Raw genomic sequence first — 21,025 nt, forward strand, 5'->3', positions numbered from 1 at the left:
AAATCTGTGACTTCAATGCAAACGTCACAAAGAAGTTTGTGAGAATGCTGCTGACCAGTTTTGTTATGTAATCACGTATCCAACGAAATCCTCAGAGCTATCCAAATATCCACTTGCAGATTCTTCAAAAAGAGTGTTTCAAAACTGCTGTATCAAAAGAAAGGTTCAAGTCTGTTAGTTGAGGACACACATCGCAAATAAGTTTCTGAGAATGCTTCTGTCTTGTTTTTATGGGAAGATACTTCCTTTTTAACCACAGGCCTGATACCGTTCCAAATGTCCACTTCCAGATACTATAAAAAGAGTGTTTCAAACCTGCTCTATGAAAGAGAATGTTCAATTCTGTGACTTGAATGCAAACATCACAAAGAAGTTTCTGAGAATGCTTCTGTCTCGATGTTATAGGGAGATATTCCCGTTTCCAACGAAATCGTCAAAGCTATCCAAATATCCACTTGCAGATACAACCAAAAGAGTGGTTCAAACGTGCTCTATAAAAAGAAACGTTCACGTCCGTTAGTTGAGGACACACATCAGAAATAAGTTTCTGAGAATGCTTCTGTCTTGTTTTTTTGGGAAGATATTTCCTTCTTTGCCGTAGGCAAGAAAGCGTTGGAAATGTCCACTTCCAGATGCTACAAAAAGAGTGTTTCCAACCTGCTCTATGACAGGGAATGTTCAACTCTGTGACTTGAATGCAAACGTCACAAAGAAGTTTGTGAGAATGCTGCTGTCCAGTTTTGTTATGTAATCCCGTTTCCAACGAAATCCTCAGAGCTATCCAAATATCCACTTGCAGATTCTACAAAAAGAGTGTTTCAAAACTGCTGTATCAAAAGAAAGGTTCAAGTCTGTTAGTTGAGGACACACATCGCAAATAAGTTTCTGAGAATGCTTCTGTCTTGTTTTTATGGGAAGATACTTCCTTTTTAACCACAGGCCTGATACCGTTCCAAATGTCCACTTCCAGATACTACAAAAAGAGTGTTTCAAACCTGCTCTATGAAAGGGAATGTTCAACTCTGTGACTTGAATGCAAACATCTCAAAGAAGTTTCTGAGAATGCTGCTGTCTACTTCTGATATGTAATCCCTGTTCCAACGAAATCCTCAGAGCTATCCAAATATCCACTTGCAGATTCTACAAAAAGAGTGTGTCAAAACTGCTGTGTCAAAAGAAACGTTCAAGTCTGTTAGTTGAGGACACACAACACAAATAAGTTTCTGAGAATTCTTCTGTCTTGTTTTATGCGACGGTATTTCCTTTTGAACCATAGGCCTGGTAGCTTTCCAAATGTCCACGTCCAGATACTACAAAAAGAGTGTTTTAAACCTGCTGTATGAAAGGGAATGTTCAACTCTGTGACTTGAATGCAAACATCACAAAGAAGTTTCTGAGAATGCTGCTCTCTACTTTTTATCTGTCATCCCGCTTCCAACGAAATCCTCAGTTCAATAGAAATATCCTCTTGCAGATTCCAAAAAAACAGTGTTTCACACCTGCTCTATCAATAGAAAGGTTCAACACTGTTACTTCAGTACATACAGCATAAACAAGTTTCTGAGATTGCTTCTCTCTCGTTTTCATGGGAAGATATTTCCTTTTTTACCATAGGCCACAAAGCGCTGCAAATGTCCACTTCCAGATACTACAAAAAGAGTGTTTCAAACCTGCTCTATGAAAGAGAATGTTCAACTCTGTGACTTGAATGGAAACATCACAAAGAAGTTTCTGAGAATGCTTCTGTCTCGATTTTATAGGGAGATATTCCCGTTTCCAATGAAATCGTCAAAGCTATCCAAATATCCACTTGCAGATACAACAAAAAGAGTGGTTCAAACGTGCTCTATAAAAAGAAAGGTTCAAGTCCGTTAGTTGAGGACACACATCAGAAATAAGTTTCTGAGAATGCTTCTGTCTTGTTTTTATGGGAAGATATTTCCTTCTTCGCCGTAGGCAAGAAAGCGTTGGAAATGTCCACTTCCAGATGCTACAAAAAGAGTGTTTCCAACCTGCTCTATGACAGGGAATGTTCAACTCTGTGACTTGAATGCAAACGTCACAAAGAAGTTTGTGAGAATGCTGCTGTCCAGTTTTGTTATGTAATCCCGTTTCCAACGAAATCCTCAGAGCTATCCAAATATCCACTTGCAGATTCTACAAAAAGAGTGTTTCAAAACTGCTGTATCAAAAGAAAGGTTCAAGTCTGTTAGTTGAGGACACACATCGCAAATAAGTTTCTGAGAATGCTTCTGTCTTGTTTTTATGGGAAGATACTTCCTTTTAACCACAGGCCTGATACCGTTCCAAATGTCCACTTCCAGATACTACAAAAAGAGTGTTTCAAACCTGCTCTATGAAAGGGAATGTTCAACTCTGTGACTTCAATGCAAACATCACAAAGAAGTTTCTGAGAATGCTGCTGTCTATTTTCTTTCTGTAATCCCGCTTCCAACGAAATCCTCAGTTCTATAGAAATATCCACTTGCAGATTCGAAAAAAAGAGTGTTTCAAACCTGCTCTACCGATACATAGGTTCAACACTGTTACGTCAGTACATACAGCATAAACAAGTTTCTGAGATTGCTTCTACCTCGTTTTCATGGGAAGATATTTCGTTTTACACCGTAGGCCTCCAAGCGCTCCAAATGTCCACTTCTAGATACTACAAAAAGACTGTTTCAAACCTGCTCTATGAAAGGCAATGTTCAACTCTGTGACTTGAATGTAAACATCACAAAGATGTTTCTGAGAATGCTTCTGTCGAGATTTTCTATGAAGATATTCCCGTTTCCAACGAAATCCTCAAAGCTATCCAAATATCCACTTGCAAATTCTACAGAAAGAGTGTTTCAAAAGTGTTCTATCAAAAGAAAGGTTCAACTCTGTTTGTTGAGTACACAGATCACTAACATGATTCTGAGAATGCTTCTGTCTAGTTTTAATGGGAAGATATTTCCTTTTCAAACATATGCCTGAAAGCGTTCCAAGTGTCCACTTCCAGATGCTACAAAACGACTGTTTCACACCTGCTCTATGAAAGGGAATGTTCAACTCTGTGACTTGAATGCAAACATCACACAGAAGTTTCTGAGAATGCTGCTGTCTATTTTCTTTCTGTAATCCCGCTTCCAACGAAATCCTCAGTTCAATAGAAATATCCTCTTGCAGATACCAAAAAAACAGTGTTTCACACCTGCTCTATCAATAGAAAGGTTCAACACTGTTACTTCAGTACATACAGCATAGACAAGTTTCTGAGATTGCTTCTTTCTCGTTTTCATGGGAAGATATTTCCTTTTTTACCCTAGGCCAAAAAGCGCTGCAAATGTCCACTTCCAGATACTACAAAAAGACTGTTTCAAACCTGCTCTATGAAAGAGAATGTTCAACTCTGTGACTTGAATGGAAACATCACAAAGAAGTTTCTGAAAATGCTTCTGTCTCGATTTTATAGGGAGATATTCCCGTTTCCAACAAAATCGTCAAAGCTGTCCAAATATCCACTTGCAGATACAACAAAAAGAGTGGTTCAAACGTGCTCTATAAAAGGAAAGGTTCAAGTCCGTTAGTTGAGGACACACATCAGAAATAAGTTTCTGAGAATGCTTCTGTCTTGTTTTTATGGGAAGATATTTCCTTCTTCACCGTAGGCAAGAAAGCGTTGGAAATGTCCACTTCCAGATGCTACAAAAAGAGTGTTTCCAACCTGCTCTACGACAGGGAATGTTCAAATCTGTGACTTCAATGCAAACGTCACAAAGAAGTTTGTGAGAATGCTGCTGACCAGTTTTGTTATGTAATCACGTATCCAACGAAATCCTCAGAGCTATCCAAATATCCACTTGCAGATTCTTCAAAAAGAGTGTTTCAAAACTGCTGTATCAAAAGAAAGGTTCAAGTCTGTTAGTTGAGGACACACATCGCAAATAAGTTTCTGAGAATGCTTCTGTCTTGTTTTTATGGGAAGATACTTCCTTTTTAACCACAGGCCTGATACCGTTCCAAATGTCCACTTCCAGATACTATAAAAAGAGTGTTTCAAACCTGCTCTATGAAAGAGAATGTTCAATTCTGTGACTTGAATGCAAACATCACAAAGAAGTTTCTGAGAATGCTTCTGTCTCGATGTTATAGGGAGATATTCCCGTTTCCAACGAAATCGTCAAAGCTATCCAAATATCCACTTGCAGATACAACCAAAAGAGTGGTTCAAACGTGCTCTATAAAAAGAAACGTTCACGTCCGTTAGTTGAGGACACACATCAGAAATAAGTTTCTGAGAATGCTTCTGTCTTGTTTTTTTGGGAAGATATTTCCTTCTTTGCCGTAGGCAAGAAAGCGTTGGAAATGTCCACTTCCAGATGCTACAAAAAGAGTGTTTCCAACCTGCTCTATGACAGGGAATGTTCAACTCTGTGACTTGAATGCAAACGTCACAAAGAAGTTTGTGAGAATGCTGCTGTCCAGTTTTGTTATGTAATCCCGTTTCCAACGAAATCCTCAGAGCTATCCAAATATCCACTTGCAGATTCTACAAAAAGAGTGTTTCAAAACTGCTGTATCAAAAGAAAGGTTCAAGTCTGTTAGTTGAGGACACACATCGCAAATAAGTTTCTGAGAATGCTTCTGTCTTGTTTTTATGGGAAGATACTTCCTTTTTAACCACAGGCCTGATACCGTTCCAAATGTCCACTTCCAGATACTACAAAAAGAGTGTTTCAAACCTGCTCTATGAAAGGGAATGTTCAACTCTGTGACTTGAATGCAAACATCTCAAAGAAGTTTCTGAGAATGCTGCTGTCTACTTCTGATATGTAATCCCTGTTCCAACGAAATCCTCAGAGCTATCCAAATATCCACTTGCAGATTCTACAAAAAGAGTGTGTCAAAACTGCTGTGTCAAAAGAAACGTTCAAGTCTGTTAGTTGAGGACACACAACACAAATAAGTTTCTGAGAATTCTTCTGTCTTGTTTTATGCGACGGTATTTCCTTTTGAACCATAGGCCTGGTAGCTTTCCAAATGTCCACGTCCAGATACTACAAAAAGAGTGTTTTAAACCTGCTGTATGAAAGGGAATGTTCAACTCTGTGACTTGAATGCAAACATCACAAAGAAGTTTCTGAGAATGCTGCTCTCTACTTTTTATCTGTCATCCCGCTTCCAACGAAATCCTCAGTTCAATAGAAATATCCTCTTGCAGATTCCAAAAAAACAGTGTTTCACACCTGCTCTATCAATAGAAAGGTTCAACACTGTTACTTCAGTACATACAGCATAAACAAGTTTCTGAGATTGCTTCTCTCTCGTTTTCATGGGAAGATATTTCCTTTTTTACCATAGGCCACAAAGCGCTGCAAATGTCCACTTCCAGATACTACAAAAAGAGTGTTTCAAACCTGCTCTATGAAAGAGAATGTTCAACTCTGTGACTTGAATGGAAACATCACAAAGAAGTTTCTGAGAATGCTTCTGTCTCGATTTTATAGGGAGATATTCCCGTTTCCAATGAAATCGTCAAAGCTATCCAAATATCCACTTGCAGATACAACAAAAAGAGTGGTTCAAACGTGCTCTATAAAAAGAAAGGTTCAAGTCCGTTAGTTGAGGACACACATCAGAAATAAGTTTCTGAGAATGCTTCTGTCTTGTTTTTATGGGAAGATATTTCCTTCTTCGCCGTAGGCAAGAAAGCGTTGGAAATGTCCACTTCCAGATGCTACAAAAAGAGTGTTTCCAACCTGCTCTATGACAGGGAATGTTCAACTCTGTGACTTGAATGCAAACGTCACAAAGAAGTTTGTGAGAATGCTGCTGTCCAGTTTTGTTATGTAATCCCGTTTCCAACGAAATCCTCAGAGCTATCCAAATATCCACTTGCAGATTCTACAAAAAGAGTGTTTCAAAACTGCTGTATCAAAAGAAAGGTTCAAGTCTGTTAGTTGAGGACACACATCGCAAATAAGTTTCTGAGAATGCTTCTGTCTTGTTTTTATGGGAAGATACTTCCTTTTAACCACAGGCCTGATACCGTTCCAAATGTCCACTTCCAGATACTACAAAAAGAGTGTTTCAAACCTGCTCTATGAAAGGGAATGTTCAACTCTGTGACTTCAATGCAAACATCACAAAGAAGTTTCTGAGAATGCTGCTGTCTATTTTCTTTCTGTAATCCCGCTTCCAACGAAATCCTCAGTTCTATAGAAATATCCACTTGCAGATTCGAAAAAAAGAGTGTTTCAAACCTGCTCTACCGATACATAGGTTCAACACTGTTACGTCAGTACATACAGCATAAACAAGTTTCTGAGATTGCTTCTACCTCGTTTTCATGGGAAGATATTTCGTTTTACACCGTAGGCCTCCAAGCGCTCCAAATGTCCACTTCTAGATACTACAAAAAGACTGTTTCAAACCTGCTCTATGAAAGGCAATGTTCAACTCTGTGACTTGAATGTAAACATCACAAAGATGTTTCTGAGAATGCTTCTGTCGAGATTTTCTATGAAGATATTCCCGTTTCCAACGAAATCCTCAAAGCTATCCAAATATCCACTTGCAAATTCTACAGAAAGAGTGTTTCAAAAGTGTTCTATCAAAAGAAAGGTTCAACTCTGTTTGTTGAGTACACAGATCACTAACATGATTCTGAGAATGCTTCTGTCTAGTTTTAATGGGAAGATATTTCCTTTTCAAACATATGCCTGAAAGCGTTCCAAGTGTCCACTTCCAGATGCTACAAAACGACTGTTTCACACCTGCTCTATGAAAGGGAATGTTCAACTCTGTGACTTGAATGCAAACATCACACAGAAGTTTCTGAGAATGCTGCTGTCTATTTTCTTTCTGTAATCCCGCTTCCAACGAAATCCTCAGTTCAATAGAAATATCCTCTTGCAGATACCAAAAAAACAGTGTTTCACACCTGCTCTATCAATAGAAAGGTTCAACACTGTTACTTCAGTACATACAGCATAGACAAGTTTCTGAGATTGCTTCTTTCTCGTTTTCATGGGAAGATATTTCCTTTTTTACCCTAGGCCAAAAAGCGCTGCAAATGTCCACTTCCAGATACTACAAAAAGACTGTTTCAAACCTGCTCTATGAAAGAGAATGTTCAACTCTGTGACTTGAATGGAAACATCACAAAGAAGTTTCTGAAAATGCTTCTGTCTCGATTTTATAGGGAGATATTCCCGTTTCCAACAAAATCGTCAAAGCTGTCCAAATATCCACTTGCAGATACAACAAAAAGAGTGGTTCAAACGTGCTCTATAAAAGGAAAGGTTCAAGTCCGTTAGTTGAGGACACACATCAGAAATAAGTTTCTGAGAATGCTTCTGTCTTGTTTTTATGGGAAGATATTTCCTTCTTCACCGTAGGCAAGAAAGCGTTGGAAATGTCCACTTCCAGATGCTACAAAAAGAGTGTTTCCAACCTGCTCTACGACAGGGAATGTTCAAATCTGTGACTTCAATGCAAACGTCACAAAGAAGTTTGTGAGAATGCTGCTGACCAGTTTTGTTATGTAATCACGTATCCAACGAAATCCTCAGAGCTATCCAAATATCCACTTGCAGATTCTTCAAAAAGAGTGTTTCAAAACTGCTGTATCAAAAGAAAGGTTCAAGTCTGTTAGTTGAGGACACACATCGCAAATAAGTTTCTGAGAATGCTTCTGTCTTGTTTTTATGGGAAGATACTTCCTTTTTAACCACAGGCCTGATACCGTTCCAAATGTCCACTTCCAGATACTATAAAAAGAGTGTTTCAAACCTGCTCTATGAAAGAGAATGTTCAATTCTGTGACTTGAATGCAAACATCACAAAGAAGTTTCTGAGAATGCTTCTGTCTCGATGTTATAGGGAGATATTCCCGTTTCCAACGAAATCGTCAAAGCTATCCAAATATCCACTTGCAGATACAACCAAAAGAGTGGTTCAAACGTGCTCTATAAAAAGAAACGTTCACGTCCGTTAGTTGAGGACACACATCAGAAATAAGTTTCTGAGAATGCTTCTGTCTTGTTTTTTTGGGAAGATATTTCCTTCTTTGCCGTAGGCAAGAAAGCGTTGGAAATGTCCACTTCCAGATGCTACAAAAAGAGTGTTTCCAACCTGCTCTATGACAGGGAATGTTCAACTCTGTGACTTGAATGCAAACGTCACAAAGAAGTTTGTGAGAATGCTGCTGTCCAGTTTTGTTATGTAATCCCGTTTCCAACGAAATCCTCAGAGCTATCCAAATATCCACTTGCAGATTCTACAAAAAGAGTGTTTCAAAACTGCTGTATCAAAAGAAAGGTTCAAGTCTGTTAGTTGAGGACACACATCGCAAATAAGTTTCTGAGAATGCTTCTGTCTTGTTTTTATGGGAAGATACTTCCTTTTTAACCACAGGCCTGATACCGTTCCAAATGTCCACTTCCAGATACTACAAAAAGAGTGTTTCAAACCTGCTCTATGAAAGGGAATGTTCAACTCTGTGACTTGAATGCAAACATCTCAAAGAAGTTTCTGAGAATGCTGCTGTCTACTTCTGATATGTAATCCCTGTTCCAACGAAATCCTCAGAGCTATCCAAATATCCACTTGCAGATTCTACAAAAAGAGTGTGTCAAAACTGCTGTGTCAAAAGAAACGTTCAAGTCTGTTAGTTGAGGACACACAACACAAATAAGTTTCTGAGAATTCTTCTGTCTTGTTTTATGCGACGGTATTTCCTTTTGAACCATAGGCCTGGTAGCTTTCCAAATGTCCACGTCCAGATACTACAAAAAGAGTGTTTTAAACCTGCTGTATGAAAGGGAATGTTCAACTCTGTGACTTGAATGCAAACATCACAAAGAAGTTTCTGAGAATGCTGCTCTCTACTTTTTATCTGTCATCCCGCTTCCAACGAAATCCTCAGTTCAATAGAAATATCCTCTTGCAGATTCCAAAAAAACAGTGTTTCACACCTGCTCTATCAATAGAAAGGTTCAACACTGTTACTTCAGTACATACAGCATAAACAAGTTTCTGAGATTGCTTCTCTCTCGTTTTCATGGGAAGATATTTCCTTTTTTACCATAGGCCACAAAGCGCTGCAAATGTCCACTTCCAGATACTACAAAAAGAGTGTTTCAAACCTGCTCTATGAAAGAGAATGTTCAACTCTGTGACTTGAATGGAAACATCACAAAGAAGTTTCTGAGAATGCTTCTGTCTCGATTTTATAGGGAGATATTCCCGTTTCCAATGAAATCGTCAAAGCTATCCAAATATCCACTTGCAGATACAACAAAAAGAGTGGTTCAAACGTGCTCTATAAAAAGAAAGGTTCAAGTCCGTTAGTTGAGGACACACATCAGAAATAAGTTTCTGAGAATGCTTCTGTCTTGTTTTTATGGGAAGATATTTCCTTCTTCGCCGTAGGCAAGAAAGCGTTGGAAATGTCCACTTCCAGATGCTACAAAAAGAGTGTTTCCAACCTGCTCTATGACAGGGAATGTTCAACTCTGTGACTTGAATGCAAACGTCACAAAGAAGTTTGTGAGAATGCTGCTGTCCAGTTTTGTTATGTAATCCCGTTTCCAACGAAATCCTCAGAGCTATCCAAATATCCACTTGCAGATTCTACAAAAAGAGTGTTTCAAAACTGCTGTATCAAAAGAAAGGTTCAAGTCTGTTAGTTGAGGACACACATCGCAAATAAGTTTCTGAGAATGCTTCTGTCTTGTTTTTATGGGAAGATACTTCCTTTTAACCACAGGCCTGATACCGTTCCAAATGTCCACTTCCAGATACTACAAAAAGAGTGTTTCAAACCTGCTCTATGAAAGGGAATGTTCAACTCTGTGACTTCAATGCAAACATCACAAAGAAGTTTCTGAGAATGCTGCTGTCTATTTTCTTTCTGTAATCCCGCTTCCAACGAAATCCTCAGTTCTATAGAAATATCCACTTGCAGATTCGAAAAAAAGAGTGTTTCAAACCTGCTCTACCGATACATAGGTTCAACACTGTTACGTCAGTACATACAGCATAAACAAGTTTCTGAGATTGCTTCTACCTCGTTTTCATGGGAAGATATTTCGTTTTACACCGTAGGCCTCCAAGCGCTCCAAATGTCCACTTCTAGATACTACAAAAAGACTGTTTCAAACCTGCTCTATGAAAGGCAATGTTCAACTCTGTGACTTGAATGTAAACATCACAAAGATGTTTCTGAGAATGCTTCTGTCGAGATTTTCTATGAAGATATTCCCGTTTCCAACGAAATCCTCAAAGCTATCCAAATATCCACTTGCAAATTCTACAGAAAGAGTGTTTCAAAAGTGTTCTATCAAAAGAAAGGTTCAACTCTGTTTGTTGAGTACACAGATCACTAACATGATTCTGAGAATGCTTCTGTCTAGTTTTAATGGGAAGATATTTCCTTTTCAAACATATGCCTGAAAGCGTTCCAAGTGTCCACTTCCAGATGCTACAAAACGACTGTTTCACACCTGCTCTATGAAAGGGAATGTTCAACTCTGTGACTTGAATGCAAACATCACACAGAAGTTTCTGAGAATGCTGCTGTCTATTTTCTTTCTGTAATCCCGCTTCCAACGAAATCCTCAGTTCAATAGAAATATCCTCTTGCAGATACCAAAAAAACAGTGTTTCACACCTGCTCTATCAATAGAAAGGTTCAACACTGTTACTTCAGTACATACAGCATAGACAAGTTTCTGAGATTGCTTCTTTCTCGTTTTCATGGGAAGATATTTCCTTTTTTACCCTAGGCCAAAAAGCGCTGCAAATGTCCACTTCCAGATACTACAAAAAGACTGTTTCAAACCTGCTCTATGAAAGAGAATGTTCAACTCTGTGACTTGAATGGAAACATCACAAAGAAGTTTCTGAAAATGCTTCTGTCTCGATTTTATAGGGAGATATTCCCGTTTCCAACAAAATCGTCAAAGCTGTCCAAATATCCACTTGCAGATACAACAAAAAGAGTGGTTCAAACGTGCTCTATAAAAGGAAAGGTTCAAGTCCGTTAGTTGAGGACACACATCAGAAATAAGTTTCTGAGAATGCTTCTGTCTTGTTTTTATGGGAAGATATTTCCTTCTTCACCGTAGGCAAGAAAGCGTTGGAAATGTCCACTTCCAGATGCTACAAAAAGAGTGTTTCCAACCTGCTCTACGACAGGGAATGTTCAAATCTGTGACTTCAATGCAAACGTCACAAAGAAGTTTGTGAGAATGCTGCTGACCAGTTTTGTTATGTAATCACGTATCCAACGAAATCCTCAGAGCTATCCAAATATCCACTTGCAGATTCTTCAAAAAGAGTGTTTCAAAACTGCTGTATCAAAAGAAAGGTTCAAGTCTGTTAGTTGAGGACACACATCGCAAATAAGTTTCTGAGAATGCTTCTGTCTTGTTTTTATGGGAAGATACTTCCTTTTTAACCACAGGCCTGATACCGTTCCAAATGTCCACTTCCAGATACTATAAAAAGAGTGTTTCAAACCTGCTCTATGAAAGAGAATGTTCAATTCTGTGACTTGAATGCAAACATCACAAAGAAGTTTCTGAGAATGCTTCTGTCTCGATGTTATAGGGAGATATTCCCGTTTCCAACGAAATCGTCAAAGCTATCCAAATATCCACTTGCAGATACAACCAAAAGAGTGGTTCAAACGTGCTCTATAAAAAGAAACGTTCACGTCCGTTAGTTGAGGACACACATCAGAAATAAGTTTCTGAGAATGCTTCTGTCTTGTTTTTTTGGGAAGATATTTCCTTCTTTGCCGTAGGCAAGAAAGCGTTGGAAATGTCCACTTCCAGATGCTACAAAAAGAGTGTTTCCAACCTGCTCTATGACAGGGAATGTTCAACTCTGTGACTTGAATGCAAACGTCACAAAGAAGTTTGTGAGAATGCTGCTGTCCAGTTTTGTTATGTAATCCCGTTTCCAACGAAATCCTCAGAGCTATCCAAATATCCACTTGCAGATTCTACAAAAAGAGTGTTTCAAAACTGCTGTATCAAAAGAAAGGTTCAAGTCTGTTAGTTGAGGACACACATCGCAAATAAGTTTCTGAGAATGCTTCTGTCTTGTTTTTATGGGAAGATACTTCCTTTTTAACCACAGGCCTGATACCGTTCCAAATGTCCACTTCCAGATACTACAAAAAGAGTGTTTCAAACCTGCTCTATGAAAGGGAATGTTCAACTCTGTGACTTGAATGCAAACATCTCAAAGAAGTTTCTGAGAATGCTGCTGTCTACTTCTGATATGTAATCCCTGTTCCAACGAAATCCTCAGAGCTATCCAAATATCCACTTGCAGATTCTACAAAAAGAGTGTGTCAAAACTGCTGTGTCAAAAGAAACGTTCAAGTCTGTTAGTTGAGGACACACAACACAAATAAGTTTCTGAGAATTCTTCTGTCTTGTTTTATGCGACGGTATTTCCTTTTGAACCATAGGCCTGGTAGCTTTCCAAATGTCCACGTCCAGATACTACAAAAAGAGTGTTTTAAACCTGCTGTATGAAAGGGAATGTTCAACTCTGTGACTTGAATGCAAACATCACAAAGAAGTTTCTGAGAATGCTGCTCTCTACTTTTTATCTGTCATCCCGCTTCCAACGAAATCCTCAGTTCAATAGAAATATCCTCTTGCAGATTCCAAAAAAACAGTGTTTCACACCTGCTCTATCAATAGAAAGGTTCAACACTGTTACTTCAGTACATACAGCATAAACAAGTTTCTGAGATTGCTTCTCTCTCGTTTTCATGGGAAGATATTTCCTTTTTTACCATAGGCCACAAAGCGCTGCAAATGTCCACTTCCAGATACTACAAAAAGAGTGTTTCAAACCTGCTCTATGAAAGAGAATGTTCAACTCTGTGACTTGAATGGAAACATCACAAAGAAGTTTCTGAGAATGCTTCTGTCTCGATTTTATAGGGAGATATTCCCGTTTCCAATGAAATCGTCAAAGCTATCCAAATATCCACTTGCAGATACAACAAAAAGAGTGGTTCAAACGTGCTCTATAAAAAGAAAGGTTCAAGTCCGTTAGTTGAGGACACACATCAGAAATAAGTTTCTGAGAATGCTTCTGTCTTGTTTTTATGGGAAGATATTTCCTTCTTCGCCGTAGGCAAGAAAGCGTTGGAAATGTCCACTTCCAGATGCTACAAAAAGAGTGTTTCCAACCTGCTCTATGACAGGGAATGTTCAACTCTGTGACTTGAATGCAAACGTCACAAAGAAGTTTGTGAGAATGCTGCTGTCCAGTTTTGTTATGTAATCCCGTTTCCAACGAAATCCTCAGAGCTATCCAAATATCCACTTGCAGATTCTACAAAAAGAGTGTTTCAAAACTGCTGTATCAAAAGAAAGGTTCAAGTCTGTTAGTTGAGGACACACATCGCAAATAAGTTTCTGAGAATGCTTCTGTCTTGTTTTTATGGGAAGATACTTCCTTTTAACCACAGGCCTGATACCGTTCCAAATGTCCACTTCCAGATACTACAAAAAGAGTGTTTCAAACCTGCTCTATGAAAGGGAATGTTCAACTCTGTGACTTCAATGCAAACATCACAAAGAAGTTTCTGAGAATGCTGCTGTCTATTTTCTTTCTGTAATCCCGCTTCCAACGAAATCCTCAGTTCTATAGAAATATCCACTTGCAGATTCGAAAAAAAGAGTGTTTCAAACCTGCTCTACCGATACATAGGTTCAACACCGTTACGTCAGTACATACAGCATAAACAAGTTTCTGAGATTGCTTCTACCTCGTTTTCATGGGAAGATATTTCGTTTTACACCGTAGGCCTCCAAGCGCTCCAAATGTCCACTTCTAGATACTACAAAAAGACTGTTTCAAACCTGCTCTATGAAAGGCAATCTTCAACTCTGTGACTTGAATGCAAACATCACAAAGAAGTTTCTGAGAATGCTGCTGTCTACTATTTATCTGTAATCCCGCTTCCAACGAAATCCTGTTTTATAGAAATATCCACTTGCAGTTTCCAAAAAAAGAATGTTTCACACGTGCTCTGTCAATAGAAAGGTTCAACACTGTTAGTTGTGAAGATAGAGCATAAACAAGTTTCTGATATCGCTTCTATCTCGATTTTTATGGGAAGATATTTCCTTTTTAACCATAGGCCACAAAGCGCTGCAAATGTCCACTTCCAGATACTACAAAAAGAGTGTTTGAAACCTGCTCTATGAAAGGGAATGTTCAGCTCTGTGACTTAAATGGAAACATCACAAAGAAGTTTCTGAGAATGCTGCTGTGTACTTTTTATAGGTAATCCCATTTCCAACGAAATCCTCAGAGCTATCCAAATATACACTTGCAGATTCTACAAAAAGAGTGTTTCAAAACTGCTGTATCAAAAGAAAGGTTCAAGTCTGTTAGTTGAGGACACACATCGCAAATAAGTTTCTGAGAATGCTTCTGTCATGTTTTTATGGGAAGATATTTCCTTTTTAACCATAGGCCTGATACCATTCCAAATGTCCACTTCCAGATACTACTAAAAGAGTGTTTCAAACCTGCTGTATGAAAGGGAATGTTCAACTCTGTGACTTGAATGCAAACATCACAAAGGAGTTTCTGAGTATGCTGCTGTCTACTATTTATCTGTAATCCCGCTTCGAACGAAATCCTCAGTTTTATAGTAATATCCACTTGCAGATTCCAAAAAAAGAGTGTTTCACACGTGCTCTGTCAATAGAAAGGTTCAACACTGTTAGTTGTGAAGATAGAGCATAAACAAGTTTCTGAGATTGCTTCTATCTCGTTTTTATGGGAAGATATTTCCTTTTGTATCATAGGCCACAAAGCGATGCAAATGTCCCCTTCCAGATGCTACAAAAAGAGTGTTTCAAACCTGCTCTATGACAGGGAATGTTCAACTCTGTGACTTGAATGCAAACGTCATAAAGAAGTTTCTGAGAATGCTGCTGTCCACTATTTTTATGTAAACCCCTTTCCAACGAAATCCTCAGAGCTATCCAAATATCCACTTCCAGATTCTACAAAAAGAGTGTTTCAAATCTGCTGTGTCAAAAGAAAGGTGCAAGTCTGTTAGTTGAGGACACACAACACAAAGAAGTTTCTGAGAATGCTTCTGTCTTGTTTTTATGCGACGATATTTCCTTTTCAACCATAGGCCTGGTACCGTTCCAAATGTCCACTTCCAGATACTACAAAAAGAGTGTTTCAAACCTGCTGTATGAAAGGGAATGTTCAACTCTGTGACTTGAATGCAAACATCACAAAGAAGTTTCTGAGAATGCTGCTCTCTACTTTTTATCTGTCATCCCGCTTCCAACGAAATCCTCATTTCTATAGAAATATCCTCTTGCAGATTCCAAAAAGCAGTGTTTCACACCTGCTCTATCAATAGAAAGGTTCAACACTGTTACTTCTGTACATACAGCATAAACAAGTTTCTGAGATTGCTTCTCTCTCGTTTTCATGGGAAGATATTTCCTTTTTTACCCTAGGCCACAAAGCGCTGCAAATGTCCACTTCCAGATACTACAAAAAGAGTGTTTCAAACCTGCTCTATGAAAGAGAATGTTCAACTCTGTGACTTGAATGGAAACATCACAAAGAAGTTTCTGAGAATGCTTCTGTCTCGATTTTATAGGGAGATATTCCCGTTTCCAACGAAATCGTCAAAGCTATCCAAATATCCACTTGCAGATATAACAAAAAGAGTGGTTCAAAAGTGCTCTATAAAAAGAAAGGTTCAAGTCCGTTAGTTGAGGACACACATCAGAAACAAGTTTCTGAGAATGCTTCTGTCTTGTTTTTATGGGAAGATATTTCCTTCTTCGCCATAGGCAAGAAAGCGTTGGAAATGTCCACTTCCAGATGCTACAAAAAGAGTGTTTCCAACCTGCTCTATGACAGGGAATGTTCAATTCTGTGACTTGAATGCAAACATCACAAAGAAGTTTCTGATAATGCTGCTGTCTACTTTCTTTCTGTAATCCCGCTTCCAACGAAATCCTCTGTTCTATAGAAATATCCACTTGCAGATTCGAAAAAAAGAGTGTTTCAAACCTGCTCTACCGATACATAGGTTCAACACTGTTACGTCAGTTCATACAGCATAAACAAGTTTCTGAGATTGCTTCTACCTCGTTTTCATGGGAAGATATTTCATTTTACACCGTAGGCCTCCAAGTGCTCCAAATCTCCACTTCTAGATACTACAAAAAGACTGTTTCAAACCTGCTCTATGAAAGGCAATGTTCAACTCTATGACATGAATGTAAACATCACAAAGATGTTTCTGAGAATGCTTCTGTCGAGATTTTCTATGAAGATATTCCCGTTTCCAACGAAATCCTCAAAGCTATCCAAATATTCACTTGCAAATTCTACAGAAAGAGTGTTTCAAAAGTGTTCTATCAAAAGAAAGGTTCAACTCTGTTTGTTGAGTACACAGATCACTAACATGATTCTGAGAATGCTTCTGTCTAGTTTTAATGGGAAGATATTTCCTTTTCAAACATATGCCTGTAATCGTTCCAAGTGTTCACTTCCAGATGCTACAAAACGACTGTTTCACACCTGCTCTATGAAAGGGAATGTTCAACTCTGTGACTTGAATGCAAACATCACAAAGAAGTTTCTGAGAATGCTGCTGTCTACTATTTATCTGTAATCCCGCTTCCAACGAAATCCTCAGTTTTGTAGAAATAGCCACTTGCAGATTCCACAAAAAGAGTGTTTCACACGTGCTCTGTCAATAGAAAGGTTCAACACTGTTAGTTGTGTAGATAGAGCATAAACAAGTTGCTGATATTGCTTCTCTCTCGTTTTCATGGAAGATATTTCCTTTTTTACCCTAGGCCACAAAGCGCTGCAAATGTCCACTTCCAGATACTACAAAAAGAGTGTTTCAAACCTGCTCTATGAAAGAGAATGTTCAACTCTGTGACTTGAATGGAAACATCACAAAGAAGTTTCTGAGAATGCTTCTGTCTCGATTTTATAGGGAGATATTCCCGTTTCCAACGAAATCGTCAAAGCTATCCAAATATCCACTTGCAGATACAACAAAAAGAGTGGTTCAAACGTGCTGTATAAAAAGAAAGGTTCAAGTCCGTTAGTTGAGGACACACATCAGAAATAAGTTTCTGAGAATGCTTCTGTCTTGTTTTTATGGGAAGATATTTCCTTCTTCGCCGTAGGCAAGAAAGCGTTGGAAATGTCCACTTCCAGATGCTACAAAAAGAGTGTTTGAAACCTGCTCTATGAAAGGGAATGTTCAACTCTGTGACTTAAATGGAAACATCACAAAGAAGTTTCTGAGAATGCTGCTGTCTACTTTGTATATATAATCCCGTTTGCAACGAAATCCTCAGAGCTATCCAAATATCCACTTGCTGATTCTACAAAAAGAGTGTTTCAAAACTGCTGTGTCAAAAGAAAGGTGCAAGTCTGTTAGTTGAGGACACACAACACAAAGAAGTTTCTGAGAATGCTTCCGTCTTGTTTTTATGCGACGATATTTCCTTTTGAACCATAGGCCTGGTACCGTTCCAAATGTCCACTTCCAGATACTACAAAAAGAGTGTTTCAAACCTGCTGTATGAAAGGGAATGTTCAACTCTGTGACTTGAATGCAAACATCACAAAGAAGTTTCTGAGAATGCTGCTCTCTACATTTTATCTGTCATACCGCTTCCAACGATATCCTCAGTTCAATAGAAATATCCTCTTGCAGATTCCAAAAAAACAGTGTTTCACACCTGCTCTATCAATAGAAAGGTTCAACACTGTTACTTCAGTACATATAGCATAAACAAGTTGCTGATATTGCTTCTCTCTCGTTTTCATGGGAAGATATTTCCTTTTTTACCCTAGGCCACAAAGCGCTGCAAATGTCCACTTCCAGATACTATAAAAAGAGTGTTTCAAACCTGCTCTATGAAAGAGAATGTTCAACTCTGTGACTTGAATGGAAACATCACAAAAAGTTTCTGAGAATGCTTCTGTCTCGATTTATAGGGAGATATTCCCGTTTCCAATGAAATCGTCAAAGCTATCCAAATATCCACTTGCAGATACAACAAAAAGAGTGGTTCAAACGTGCTCTATAAAAAGAAAGGTTCAAGTCCGTTAGTTGAGGACACACATCAGAAATAAGTCTCTGAGAATGCTTCTGTCTTGTTTTTATGGGAAGATATTTCCTTCTTCGCCGTAGGCAAGAAAGCGTTGGAAATGTCCACTTCCAGATGCTACAAAAAGAGTGTTTCAAACCCGCTCTATGAAAGGCAATGTTCAACTCTGTGACTTGAATGCAAACATCACAAAGAAGTTTCTGAGAATGCTGCTGTCTACTATTTATCTGTAATCCCGCTTCCAACGAAATCCTCAGGTTTATAGAAATATCCACTTCCAGATTCCAAAAAAAGAGTGTTTCACACGTGCTCTGTCAATAGAAAGGTTCAACACTGTTAGTTGTGAAGATAGAGCATAAACAAGTTTCTGACATTGCTTCTATCTCGTTTTTATGGGAAGATATTTCCTTTTTTACCATAGGCCACAAATCGCTGCAAATGTCCACTTCCAGAAACTACAAAAAGAGTGTTTGAAACCTGCTCTATGAAAGGGAATGTTCAGCTCTGTGACTTAAATGGAAACATCACAAAGAAGTTTGTGAGAATGCTGCTGTCTACTTTTTATATGTAATCCAGTTTCCAACGAAATCCGCAGAGCTATACAAATATCCACTTGCAGATTCTACAAAAAGAGTGTTTCAAAACTGCTGTATCAAAATAAAGGTTCAAGTCTGTTAGTTGAGGACACACATCGCAAATAAGTTTCTCAGAATGCTTCTGTCTTGTTTTTCTGGGAAGATATTTCCTTTTTAACCATAGGCCTGATACCGTTCCAAATGTCCACTTCCAGATACTACAAAAAGAGTGTTTCAAACCTGCTCTATGAAAGGGAATGTTCAACTCTGTGACTTGAATGCAAACATCACAAAGAAGTTTCTGAGAATGCTGCTGTCTACTATTTATCTGTAATCCCGCTTCCAACGAAATCCTCAGTTTTATAGAAATATCCACTTGCAGATTCCAAAAAAAGAGTGTTTCACACGTGCTCTGTCAATAGAAAGGTTCAACACTGTTAGTTGTGAAGATAGAGCATAAACAAGTTTCTGAGATTGCTTCTATCTCGTTTTTATGGGAAGATATTTCCTTTTGTACCATAGGCCAAAAAGCGCTGAAAATGTCCACTTCCAGATGCTACAAAAAGAGTGTTTCAAACCTGCTCTATGACAGGGAATGTTCAACTCTGTGACTTGAATGCAAACGTCATAAAGAAGTTTCTGAGAATGCTGCTGTCCACTATTTTTATGTAATCCCCTTTCCAACGAAATCCTCAGAGCTATCCAAATATCCACTTGCAGATTCTACAAAAAGAGTGTTTCAAAACTGCTGTATCAAAAGAAAGGTTCAAGTCTGTTAGTTGAGGACACACATCGCAAATAAGTTTCTCAGAATGCTTCTGTCTTGTTTTTCTGGGAAGATATTTCCTTTTTAACCATAGGCCTGATACCGTTCCAAATGTCCACTTCCAGATACTACAAAAAGAGTGTTTCAAACCTGCTCTATGAAAGGGAATGTTCAACTCTGTGACTTGAATGCAAACATCACAAAGAAGTTGCTGAGAATGCTGCTGTCTAGTATTTATCTGTAATCCCGCTTCCAACGAAATCCTCAGTTTTATAGAAATATCCACTTGCAGATTCCAAAAAAAGAGTGTTTCACACGTGCTCTGTCAATAGAAAGGTTCAACACTGTTAGTTGTGTAGATAGAGCATAAACAAGTTTCTGAGATTGCTTCTATCTCGTTTTTATGGGAAGATATTTCCTTTTGTACCATAGGCCACAAAGCGCTGCAAATGTCCACTTCCAGATGCTACAAAAAGCGTGTTTCAAACCTGCTCTATGACAGGGAATGTTCAACTCTGTGACTTGAATGCAAACGTCACAAAGAAGTTTCTGAGAATGCTGCTGTCTACTTTTTATATGTAATCCCGTTTCCAACAAAATCCTCAGAGCTATCCAAATATCCACTTGCAGATTCTACAAAAAGAGTGTTTCAAAACTGCTGTATCAAAAGAAAGGTTCAAGTCTCTTAGTTGAGGACACACATCGCAAATAAGTTTCTGAGAATGCTTCTGTCTTGTTTTTATGGGAAGATATTTCCTTTTTAACCATAGGCCTGATACCGTTCCAAATGTCCACTTCCAGATACTACAAAAAGAGTGTTTCAAACCTGCTCTATGAAAGGGAATGTTCAACTCTGTGACTTGAATGCAAACATCACAAAGAAGTTTCTGAGAATGCTGCTGTCTACTATTTATCAGTAATCCCGCTTCCAACGAAATCCTCAGTTTTATAGAAATATCCACTTGCAGATTCCAAAAAAAGAGTGTTTCACACGTGCTCTGTCAATAGAAAGGTTCAACACTGTTAGTTGTGAAGATAGAGCATAAACAAGTTTCTGACATTGCTTCTATCTCGTTTTTATGGGAAGATATTTCCTTTTTTACCATAGGCCACAAATCGCTGCAAATGTCCACTTCCAGATACTACAAAAAGAGTGTTTGAAACCTGCTCTATGAAAGGGAATGTTCAGCTCTGTGACTTAAATGGAAACATCACGAAGAAGTTTGTGAGAATGCTGCTGTCTACTTTTTATATGTAATCCAGTTTCCAACGAAATCCGCAGAGCTATCCAAATATCCACTTGCAGATTCTACAAAAAGAGTGTTTCAAAACTGCTGTATCAAAAGAAAGGTTCAAGTCTGTTAGTTGAGGACACACATCGCAAATAAGTTTCTGAGAATGCTTCCGTCTTGTTTTTATGCAACGATATTCCCTTTTGAACCATAGGCCTGGTAGCGTTCCATATGTCCACTTCCAGATACTACAAAAAGAGTGTTTCAAACCTGCTGTATGAAAGGAAATGTTCAACTCTGTGA

This window comes from Pan paniscus, chromosome 11 (genome assembly GCF_029289425.2).
Source record: "Pan paniscus chromosome 11, NHGRI_mPanPan1-v2.0_pri, whole genome shotgun sequence".
In the NCBI taxonomy this organism is placed as follows: Eukaryota; Metazoa; Chordata; class Mammalia; order Primates; family Hominidae; genus Pan; species Pan paniscus.